The sequence below is a fragment of the Perissodus microlepis genome, chromosome 3 (assembly GCF_051167445.1).
Source record: "Perissodus microlepis isolate ML-2025 ecotype Zambia chromosome 3, ASM5116744v1, whole genome shotgun sequence".
NCBI lineage: Eukaryota > Metazoa > Chordata > Actinopteri > Cichliformes > Cichlidae > Perissodus > Perissodus microlepis.
Window position 1 is genome coordinate 11,248,211 of NC_140463.1, and position 12,447 is coordinate 11,260,657.

Below are 12,447 nucleotides of genomic sequence, written 5' to 3' on the forward strand. Positions count from 1 at the left end.
CTTGATGCCAGATCCGGACCAGACCTGTTTTCTATGAGCCTGCGTCACATACACCAAACCACCATCGAGCCAGATATGGCATGCCATCACATAGACAGTGCCTTCTATGCCAGGCCTGGCCCATATCTGGATGACATATGTCTTTACATGCCAGAAGTCAGCAGCAGTGCCAGCTTGATACCAGATCTGGGCCAGACCTGCTTGCTATGTGGGATTAACATTTAAACGTCCTGATCTGGGGGATCCTAAGATGCCAAGAAAAATGAGATCCTCCCGTTTGTATCAGTAGCCTCTTAACACCCACCCGTCAAATCCAGTGAACTCTTTAGATTTAGATTCCCATCTATACCTTTATATTGTATTTTCAGCCACACTGAGATCTTTTAACAGAACTGAATTGAAACATGGCATTTTTAAAGTTTCTGAAATTGTTAAGAGTCTGAGTAAAATGCAAACTGGTTTAATGGTCAACTGTTTAAACTGTACTGCCTTCCAAGGTGCTCAGGAACTTTTACTCGTGCACCATAGAGAGCATCCTGACGGGAAACATCTTAACCTGGTTCGGGAACAGCAGGACAGACGAGCTCTACAGAGGGTTGTGCGATCAGCTGAGCGCACCATCCGCTCCGAGCTCCCTGACCTGCACTTAATCTACAGCAGGCGGTGCTGGACCAAGGCCAGGAAGATCGTGAAGGACCTCAGCCATCCCAACAACGGACTGTTCTCTCTGTTGAGGTCAAGAAAGCGATTCCGCTCCCTGAAGACCAACACAGAGAGACTGAGGAGGAGCTTCTTCCCGCAAGCGATACGGTCTCTCAATCACACCACCACACAGTACTGACCCACACATATAGTTCTTACACACACACTGGACATTGTTTTCACCTCTTCACTTAAATCACTTTAAGCATATTTGCACTGCACAAGACACTTACAAATGTGGATTGCACAACACTGGTCATTATATTCTTCATTTCCAGTTAATACTTGTACAAAAAAACTTTTTGCTGCTGTTATTGTATATATATATATATTTATATATCTTCATACATTCTTATATATTTCTATACTGTGTATTTTGTTGTACAGTTATTTTATTTTCAACTTTAATTTTTATATTTTATTTTATTTTATTTATTCCTTCCTAGTTAAATTTACCCATTTTAATTTTCATATTTATTTCCTATCTTATTCATAGCCTTTTCCTTTTTTCTTTAGGTCACGAGCAGTTGTGTAAGCATTTCACTGCATATCATACTGTGTATGACTGTGTATGTGACAAATAAAATTTGAATTTGATTTGTTTTGATTTGGTTTCACCAGTAGATGGCGGAAAACTTTAACAGTCATTCACGACTATTTCAAGCTTCACTGAGAGGTTTCACAAGAGGAGCTCTGATTCAGGCAGTGTGATCCAGATGGAAGTCCAGACTGAGTCTCATGTTTATCAATTTATACATTATCACACACTAAAACACTTCATTTCTTTACTTTAGGTCAGACCACTGAGTGTGAGACTATAAATATTGACAGGGTAATGAACACTAGTCAAACATTCACCATGTTAAACCTTCTCTATACTCATATCTTCCTGATAAAGTGCAACTGAAAATGCACAATACATACTGTACTGTTCGGTACTGGTGTTTTACTGTGTTTTGCACCCGCTGAATGATGTCCCTGCTGTTTATAGTGTGCCAGTTGAAGCTTAATTTTTATTCCTTATTTCATGGTAAATAAAAATAAGATTGAACAAAGAGGGAATCCCAGAGTTTATTGATCCTGCAGAACTTATACAGAACGCTTTTACAGGTTATAGAGGAAATTAAAAAATATAAATAACATGTGGATGTCCTCTGGTCTGAGGTCCTGGGGGAGCAGTTAGAGAGCAGATGTATGAATAAAATGTATGATTTTCGTTCCACTTCTCAAGTGTACACCACTTTGTATTGGTCTTTCCAATCAAAATGGATTCATGTTTGTGGCTGTAAAATGTGGGAAAGTTCAAGGGGGCCGAATACTTTTGCAAGACATTTTAGTTCTCAAGATCAGACGAGATCAGGCATTCTCAGGGTAGTATGGCCGTAAGCTATCCATATACTTCTTTGTAACATGTGGATGTCCTCTGGTCTGAGGTGCTGGGGGAACCAGTTAGAGACCAGCAGCTGGACGTCAGTGGTTGGACTGGTGGACTACTTCAGTGAAGAGTAGATGATGTCTGGCTCTGGTTTAAAGTCTGAACACAAACACACACAGTTCAAACAACAGGAAATATTATTACAAGTGTAGCCAGGTGGAAGTTTGATATTATGGGACATGCCACTGGATGGCGCTGTTTCTTTTGGGGTACCCCTGAGAGTGCAAGGGATCATGGGGATCTACAGAGACATTCACGGGAGTGCTAGCTTGCATTGGTGTTATGTGGGTGTGCAATGCCTTTTTTCGCTGCGTGATCTGTTTTGAATGCAAAGTGTGCAACAGTTAAGGCAACAGGAGTGGCTGCAACCAACTTCGCCGTTCATCTCAGAGGGATCTATGTTCCGTTTTCTGCTGAATTAATGCACTGTATGTATTTGAGTTCACACTTGTATTATACTATCTCTGTGGATAAGAGGGAAATGTACCTTGTTAACTGTTTAATCTTGGCTCTGTATCTTAGCAGGAGAAGCCACTACAGTTATTTTTGCACTGCTAAGTTTGTTTTATTTATGTATGGGTTTATATCAGACACAAAATGACACTAGACGTCCTTGAGTTCCAGATGCTGATAAAGTTGGGGAAATAACCTGCAGTAGCAGCAGTGTTGGGTAAGTTACTTTTAATTAGTAACTTAGTTACATTACTAGTTACTTCTATCAAAAGTAACTCAGTTACTTCAAGTTACTCGTTACTTTCAGAGTAACTAGTTACTAGGGAAAGTAACTTTGGTTTTACTCAGAATTCTCTTGTTAATGTGTTGCTTCCGTAACTGGATACCCAGCAAGATTGCCAGTCTTCTGGCTTGCTTACTTGCCACAAGTGCACTGTGCCAACTACCAATAGAAAGGAAAAAATAATGTGCACATTTCCACGAGAGAAATCCCACATATGATTCTATCCTAGCCTGCTTTTTACATCCAACACAAAAACTGCAGTCGTGGTGCTTTCGATTGTACTCAGAACTCGGAAATTCTGCCTTCTGAATAGGAAGATGTAGGTAACACCAGACTGCAGATGAGCTGCATACAGGGCTGGACTGGGACAAAAAAATCATCCCGGGCATTTTGACTAGAGACCGGCCCGCCATTATAGGAAAAATCATAAAGCCTTTGAATGAAAATAAACACTGTTGTGACAGTGATGTACACTGTTCTGATGGTATATATGTATCAATCTATCAATCGTTTGTTGTAAGACTCAGATAATTATTTTTTCAAAAGTGAGACATTTTAAATGAGAATAAGAAAGTATTTCCTTGTGCCCCCCTTTCCCTTTTAATGCCCTACATGGACCCCTGGCAACACTTTGCTAGACCCGCCCCTGCACAGTTACCAGCTGTCAGCTACTTAGAAAAGGATCCTGGTGTTATTTGTCTCTCAGAAACAGTTCATAACTTCCCTTCAACTCATTCATGTTAACTAAAAGGTAAACCTGTTTCTCCATCACCTGTTCAGCTCTGATGATTCAGTAAGGACATCTCCTGGTTTCATCTTCATGTTTCCCTCTCACCACATATCCAAACCGATATCATGACCAGCAGCTTTACAGCTGTGGCTCCAGCAAACATCAGGTGATACTAGAAATTAATATTAAATACATTCTAACAACAGCTGATCAAGCTTAAAAGTGCTGCTGTTGTTTACCGCGACATCCGCTGGTTTCCTCTTTCTGGCGCAAAGTGGGCGATAAACAAACAAGAGAGAAAAGCCGATCAGCTGATCATTGATCAGTTTCATGATTGAAGTAGAAACAGGAGAGGGGGAGAGGATGAGAGAAGAAGAGGCAGCTGTGCAGCGTAAACACAGAATAACTCCAGCTTTGTGTCTTTTTCATTGTAGCTGAAGTCCGGGACAAACTGTGTTCCTTTTCACCTCAATACGAAACGCGTAATATTTTCTCTGAATACGAGACGATTCCGTTTTTTACGGGACGGTTGGCAACTCTAATAATTAACCTTATGAACAAAATAAAGTTCAACATCAGTAACATAGCACCCACCCAGCTGTATAGAAACTCCATCATGCTAGCTAGCACGCAGTACGAAAAAGTCAGCATAACGAAAATAAACTCCACCTAAACTTGATTTATATGTGACTCAGATACACTGCAGGCCATAACTTCTTACCTGAAGTTCAGTTCACCTGACACTCGGACCGGCGGCCGCCTTGGGTCTCCTCCTGCCTCCCCTTCCCTCATCCACCTGCTGGCCTCCACCACTTGCTAATGTTATTGAATCTGTGGAAGCTCCGCGATACCAACCACGCGAAGTAACGAATAACGAGCCTATCTAAATCCCAGTAACGAGTAACGCGTTCCTGGTTTTGGCATAATAACTAGTTACCGTGCTCGTTACCACAATAATAACGTAGTTACTGTAACGCGTTACTTAATAACGCGTTAGTCCCAACACTGAGTAGCAGTGGGTTACCAGTGCACAAAGCTGTTACTGGATAAGAACTGTCTGTAACAATTTTATTTCTTTATTTTTACAACCTTTTTTATTTTCTTCTGAGTGCTTACTTTATCATTCAGATTAAAAGAACCCCAAAGATAATCTGTGTTCTGGGCTGGTTAATTTAGCCAGGCTACACAAGCTTTGTAGTTCAATCAACACCTCCAATCTCCACCTCTCTGCATCACACACAGTCCCAGTTCAGACTTTACTGGGACTAGTTCAGAAATCAATGAGCTGTCGACACTCTAATTAAAGTTCACAGAAGTCAAACCTTGAGCTCAACAACAATTTGCTCTTTAACTGCATTAAATGACATTAAAAAGTCAAACATTTGGTTACGTGGTTAGCTTAGCTTAGCTTAGCACGATGGTTGGAAACAGGGTGAGCAGCTAGCTTGACTCGGTTAAAGATAAAGAGCAACTGTACCTGGACCTCCTTGTTCTGATGTTTGTTTGTTCATAACTGACATCTTCAGTTCTCACTGCTGAGTCGACTGCAGCTGAATTTCTGTCTGTGTAATAAATAATAGAACACATTTGCATTTCTGTAGGTGCACAACTATAAAACTACATCATCACACTACAGCAAAATGTTTTAATTAATGAGGGGATTAAATATATATTTTTTGAAAGCTCAGCACCTTTTGTACAGTTTTTTTTTCTCTTGCTTTCACACCTTTGCTCTGAAACACAAAGTGACCACAGAGAACTGGGGGGTGTTTCTGTGTAAGGGGCAGGTGGACGACCACAAAGCTGCCAGTGAAGACTGACACTCTTCACCACAGAGTACAAAGCAAACACTTTTCACAACATGAGCACTAATATTGGACACACTGGTATGCTGTGATGACTACTGTTATACTAGAATTACTACTTTATATAATATAAATACTGAGATAGATCGAGTTTAAAATGTCGGAGTCAAAAAATATATATATATCAAAAAAGGTAAATTTAAATGAAAACTGAATAAAATGGAAACAGTCCTTAATGTAATTAATATTGACCTTGAATGGATGGTGATCTGTGTGGAAATTTTATTAAAATGCTTTTCCAAATGTTGTCTCAGTGTTCCCTCCTGTTAAAATAAACAGCTCTGTGGTGAAAAACCTGCAGCTGAAGTGTTTTCTTTCTATCAGAAACAGGATGCTGGACGACTGCAGAGCTGTTAGCTTCAGTTAACCACAGACCACAAACACACAGTCCAGCTCACAGTGAACAACACTCAGTAAGTGTGAAACATGCAGACGGTTGCACTTGACTAAGTTTTACTTACTACCATCAGTTCTCGATGGAACTGACTAAGCATTTCTAATTTTAAATGAAGCAATAAATGTATCACAAAAGTATGAAATTAAATATTGTGATTTCAATGTTTGATTCTCAAAATCTCACATGGTAAGAGTCAGAAACAGTCTTCATATTGACCCTGAACTCAAATACTCGGCAGCCATCTTGGTCATGCCTCTGGGAAGATATTTGTGCAGTTATTTTAAAACCCCGACCTAAATGACAGGGAGCTTCATAGCTTTCAATTGACAGAAAAAAAAATGCATGTATAGAATCATCAGTGAAGTCTGATAAAACTTGTGTAAATAGATTGGTTACATTCCCCTGACACAAGTTTTACCCAACAGTTATCCTTCAGCTACATCTGTGTGAAGTTATGTGTTATATGTCTTCATTAGAACATTAAACAAAAGGGAAGCTTTTCAGAGCTGAAACATAACCTGAGAAAACCTGCAGTTCTTTCAGTGTTCACTTGAGGCTCCAAAAGTCCCCATAGTTACCCATGTTAACATGCCCAGTACACATTAAATTCCCCACATGAGGGAGCAACATTTTAGACAATGTTTTCACCAGCCAGAGAGAAGATTACAAAGCCCTCCCCCACCATGGTGCCTCTGATCACATCACTGTTATGCTAATGTCGATATTTGTGTGGCCAGAAAGGTCCTCAGAGGCACTGCAAGACTGCTTTTCCTCCAAAGAATGGGAGATCTTTAAGTAGGCTGCCACACACGACAACACCACAGGAATATAGAGAAACTGTCATTGCCTACATCTCAAAATGCATCGATGATGTCACAGAGACCAGGACTATCACTGTCTGGGCCAATCAGAGACCATGGCTCACAGGTGAGGTCTACAGGCTCCTGAGGGGGAGAAATGCAACCTCAAGAGCTGGGGATGAGGTGAACCTAAGAACCGCAAGGGCAAACCTGTCACGTGGCATCAGAGAGGCGAAAAAGGCAGTACTCCAGGAGGATTTCACAGAGCTTTTGCGACAGCAGAGATACTCTGAGGATGGGCAGAGTATTGTCAGAGTGCCGGTCCCACCTCTTTATGGGATGAGCTAAAGAAATTCTTCTTGAGGTGCAGAACCTCACCCCCACACAGAGGATCCCTTGCCAGGATCAACACATGCAAAGCCCCAGGTCCTGATAACATCCCAGGACGAGCACTAAGGGACTGTGCTGTGAAACTCACAGATGTCTTCACAGACATCTTTAATACATCACTGAGCCAGGCTGTCGTTCCCGATGACCGATAATGCAATTTCAACTTCACTCAGCCCTCACACATCTGGACACTAGAGACTCATACATTAGAATGCTATTCATAGATTTCAGTTCAGCGTTCAACACCATCATTCCACAGCAACTCATTCCCTGGATCTGCTGGGGATCAGCACCTTGCTGTGTAACTAGCTGCTGGATTTCCTGACAGGAAGACAGCAGACGGTACGGGTTGGCAGCAACACCTCCGGCACAAGAACAATGAATACAGGTGCTCCCCAAAGATGTGTGTTGAGCCCTCTTCTCTTCACTCTGCTGACCCACAACTGCACACCATCACACAGCTCCAACATTTTCATCAAGTTTGCAGACGACACAATTGTGGTAGGTCACATCAGCAACAACGATGAGACCTACTACACGAGTGAAGTTAAACATCTGGCCGAGTGATGCAGCAACAACAACCTTTCCCTGAATGTAGAGAAGACTAAGGAGATCATCATAGACTCCTGGAGAACTCACACCCTGCACACCCCACTAACCGTCAATGGTGCTGCCGTGGAGGGTAAGCAGCACCAAGTTCCTGTGTGTGCACATCTCAGAGGATCGCCACTCATCCGTCCAACAGCTTCTTAAATTTGTTATCATCAGGAAGGAGACTGAAGAGCCTCCGGGCCAGAACCCGCAGACTGAGAGACAGCTTCGTCCATCAGAGTGTGTCACACACGAACTCCACACCTGCACTCACCTTGTTAGAGTTGATGCTTTTGAGATTGTCATTTGTGCTAAGATATATATAATCATTGTGTGTATGTGTGTTATTAGGTTTTATAAGCTTCTGTGCAGACATGAGATGAAGGAAGCAGCCTCAACCCTATCATTTTCTGTTATACATTTAGAATCCAGAAGGTTCTATTCTTCTAAGGTGCAAGACTGTTTATTTCTGCTCTACACACACGTACACATGTCAGCTCATTGAAAGGTCACATCCTGTACAGGGCATCTGGAAAGGTTTATAAGAAACTATGCCTATGTATGTGATGGCGAGGAACACACACCTAGACAGGCGTATACTTTGCTAACACACACATGCCCGCTTAAGACTGTCACGTGTTCATGGAACTATTTGTAACTGCATATTCATGTAATCACTGTTGTCAATAAAAGAGGCAGGAAAGCGGAAGTCAGCCCAGGTTGGCAAGTTCAAGTGAAGACTGAAGAGCTCTTGACCTTGGCCGGCTTCCCTCGCGAGAGAAAAGACAAAGAGCGCCGTCTTGTCCTGTTTTGCCGTGCAGTTGGTTGTCTCTGTTCCAGCGGGGTTTGTGCCTTAATAAACCCAACACTGCTCTTCCCTCTGAACTCCTCAAACATACAAACTCTGACACACCACCATTGCCCTTTCACTGACTGCCCCACCCCCACTTGCACACGAAATAGCCACAGTCACTATGATTGTGTTGGACACTGCTGTTTATATAATTGTATGTTATTGTGTGATGTTGTAAATAAGACTTTTTATCTTTATATTAGTTTAGTATACACTGAGAGCCATGAGGTATTGTCAATTCAAATTCTTGTGTGTGACTGTACATATGGTCTTTGACAATAAAGCTGACTTTGACTTCACTTTTGACCAATGCAGAGAAGAAAGAAAAGAGATAAGCAGACTGATAAACATGCTTACTACGATAAAAAAGAGCTGAAACCTCAACATGAACTCTTCTATGAAGAAAACACAGTACTACCTCTGCGTCGTCTGATTGGCTGTTTTTGAAGTTTTGATGTTTTGACATCACAGTACATGACATAAGTGATGATGTCATCTTCTTCAGCTTCTTTTCCATCTGTTAAAATTTTCCAAAATGAACAATTATATAAATTAAATATCTAAACAAAGATTACATTTGGGTTAAGTTGTTGCTGTGATCATAGTGAATGTGAACTTTATTCTAGTAAAAACTCAGATACGAAAGATCAGGAAGTCTGAGTCTCACCTTCAGGTTTCCTGTGAACACATCGTCTCAACAGCAGAACCAGTAACACCAGTAGAACCACAACACAGACTGATCCAACACATGACAACACAGAGAGAACAGGAGGAGAGAGTGATGGAGGAAGAATGATGGAGATGGAACCAGGGTTAGAGGTGGATGTAGGTGGAGGTGTGGTGGTGTGTTCCTCTAAAATAAAGCAAACACAGTCATTAAGTTGTTGTCACATTGTGAATGTTGAAACCTACAGAAACACAGACAGGTGAGTGTGTCACCTGTGACAGTGATCCAGCTGGATGGAGACTCTCCATGACCGCTGATGTCACACTTGTAGAGGCCTTCATCAGACCTGGAAACATGCTGGATGGTCATGTGACCTGTAGGCTGCTTCCTGATGAGGGAGCCATCTTTATAGAAAGCAGCTGGGAGGTTGGAGGGAGTGGTCTTTGTTTTACAGAGCAGAGTGACGTCATCTCCCTCCATCACAGGGAGGACAGGACTCTGCAGGATCACTGATCCACCTCAACACAGAGACAAACTACAGCATTTCATCCATTTACACACAGCTTCATCAACACTAACTCCACACACTCAGCTTACCAGTGACTGTCAGGTTAACCATGTTACTGATGGGACCCTCTCTGGACTCACACCAGTAAACTCCACTGTCCTGTGTTAAGATGTAGCTCATGTTACAGGAAGAATTAGCTGAAGTAACTGGTTTTCCCCATTCAGCTCCACACTGAGTCCTCTGTAAATTGCTTGTGTTTCTCCTCAGAGTCCATCCAGCAGAGCTGTCGTCCTCCTCACAGCTCAGAGACACAAAGGCTCCTTTAAAGAACTGAGAGCTGCTGGGACTCACAGTCAGACGAGCTGTGAGGGTTGAAATCTGTTAGACTTTACATTGTGAAACATGAACCCAATCAGGTCATATCAGTGAGCATTTCTCAGGTTTAAACTGTGACAGAAGAAGGTTACTGACCTTGGTTTGTTGTGCAGCTCAGCAGTGAGATCAGAACTAAAGAGAAATGACACTCAGGTTGATTTGAGGTGAACATAAAGAACAACTCCACACAAACAGCTGACAAACACACAAACTTATTTCTCTCTGATATATCTGCTCATTTTTCATATGATGCCATGTTTAAAAAAAGTTTGGACAACAAAAGAATTGTGTGAACCGAAAATAAAGAAGAGCAAAAACTCTCACAGTTATCCATCTATGTATGTTTCTAATCACTTATCCAACATAGAGCTGAGGGAGAGGTCAACCTTATCCCCGCTGAAGGGTAAATCCATCACAGGCATCTCTCATATTCACACATTTTGGCAGTTTCCTGCTCTCACTGTCACCCTACTATTGAAAATGCACTCATTGGAGACTTCATTAGTTACACCGTGTAAATGTTGGGTTGGACCCCTTTGCTTTGGAAGCCAGTATTATTACAAACATTGGCATCTCACTGGGTTGGGTGGGGCAATCGTGGCTCAAGAGTTTGCAGTTTGTCTTGTAATCGGAAGGTTGTCGGTTCGAGCCCCGGCTCCAACAGTTTCGCATGTTGTGTTCTTGGGCAAGACACTTCACCCGTTGCCTACTGGTGGTGGTCAGAGGGCCCGGTGGCGCCAGTGTCTGGCAGCCTCGCCTCTGTCAGTGCACCCCAGGGCAGCTGTGGCTACAATGTAGCTTGCCATCACCAGTGTGTGAATGGGTGGATGACTGAACGTGTAAAGCGCTTTGGAGTCCTTAGGGACTAGTAAAGCGCTATACAAATACAGGCCATTTACCATTTGTGCCTCAGTCCCATCTACACCATATACACTCATGACTGTGTCGCCTCCAACAAGGATAACACAATATGGAAGTTCACAGATGACACTGCAGTGATCGGTCGGCTCACTGGAGGTGACGAAGGTGCCTATAAGAGAGAGGTCGCCAGTCTGGTGTCATGGTGTGAAGACAACAACCTCTCCCTCAACACTGATAAAACAAAGGAGATGATAATGGACATGAGGAAGAAGTGGAGGCCTCACAAGCCGCTGTTTATAGAGTAAAGTGGAGAGGGTGAGCAGCTTTAAGTACCTGGGCATCTACATCTCTGAGGACCTCACCTGGACACTGAACACCACACAGCTGGTCACGAAGGCTCGGCAGCGGCTGAATTTCCTGAGGAGGCTGAGGAAATTTGGTATGTCGGCCAAGATCCTCAGCAGGTTCTACAGCTGCACCGTGGAGAGCACACTGACCAGCTGCATCACTGCATGGTACGGCAGCACTACTGCTATGGACCGCAAATGCCTGCAGAGAGTGATAACCGCGGAGAAGATCAGGACTCCGCTGCCCTCTCTGCAGAGCATCTACCATCACAGAGTACAGAGGAGAGCTGCCTCCATCTTTAGAGACCCCACACACCCCCAACACGGACTGTTCACACTTCTGCCCTCAAGACAAAAGTTTAGAAGTATGACATCCAGAACATCCTGACTCAACAACTCCTTCTTCTCCACTGCAATCAGACTCTTGAACAGCCGATCTATTTTAACAGTAATAATAACTTTTGCATATCAGGTCATCTCTTTTGCACACACATCCATTTCAAACTTACATTTTTGTCTTCATTTATTAATTTATACTATTTGTATTTTGTCTCTTCTATTTCTATTTGTATATATTGTAACGATGGTTAAATGTTATTTTACAGTGACATGTTGGTTATCTCTGCACACTGTTGTTATTTCTTTAAGATACATGTTTGACTTCCGGGTATGGCGACGGAGCGAGTGGAAGCATAGTTGGGAGCTCTTGGCGACGGTCCAGTATTCCCCCATTTTTCCAACACAGATAACTTTAAGTCCTGATAAATATTAATACGATGGCCGCCCTCCAAGCTAGCATAGAGGCTATCCGAGAAGAAATTATGACAAGTCACACGGATATGAAAAAACACTTCAGCGATGCTTGGGAGACGGTGAGGGCCGACATGAAGCAAGAATTTGGGAACTTTAAAGAGGAGATGAATAAGAAGTTGGATGAGGTAGGGGCCAACTTGAAAAACATAGAGAAGAGAGTAGAAGAAACAGAGCAAAGAGTGGGGGAGGTGGAGGAGTGGAACACGAGTGCTAGGGAGGTGCTCCTTCAGACTGTAGAGGAACAACAACGCATGCTGGCTAAACTAACTGACTTAGAAGCTCGGTCTCGGAGGAATAACCTTCGTATATTTGGAATACCGGAGGGCCAGGAATCTGATAACCCAACAAAATATGTGGAGAAGCTCTTCAAAACTGAA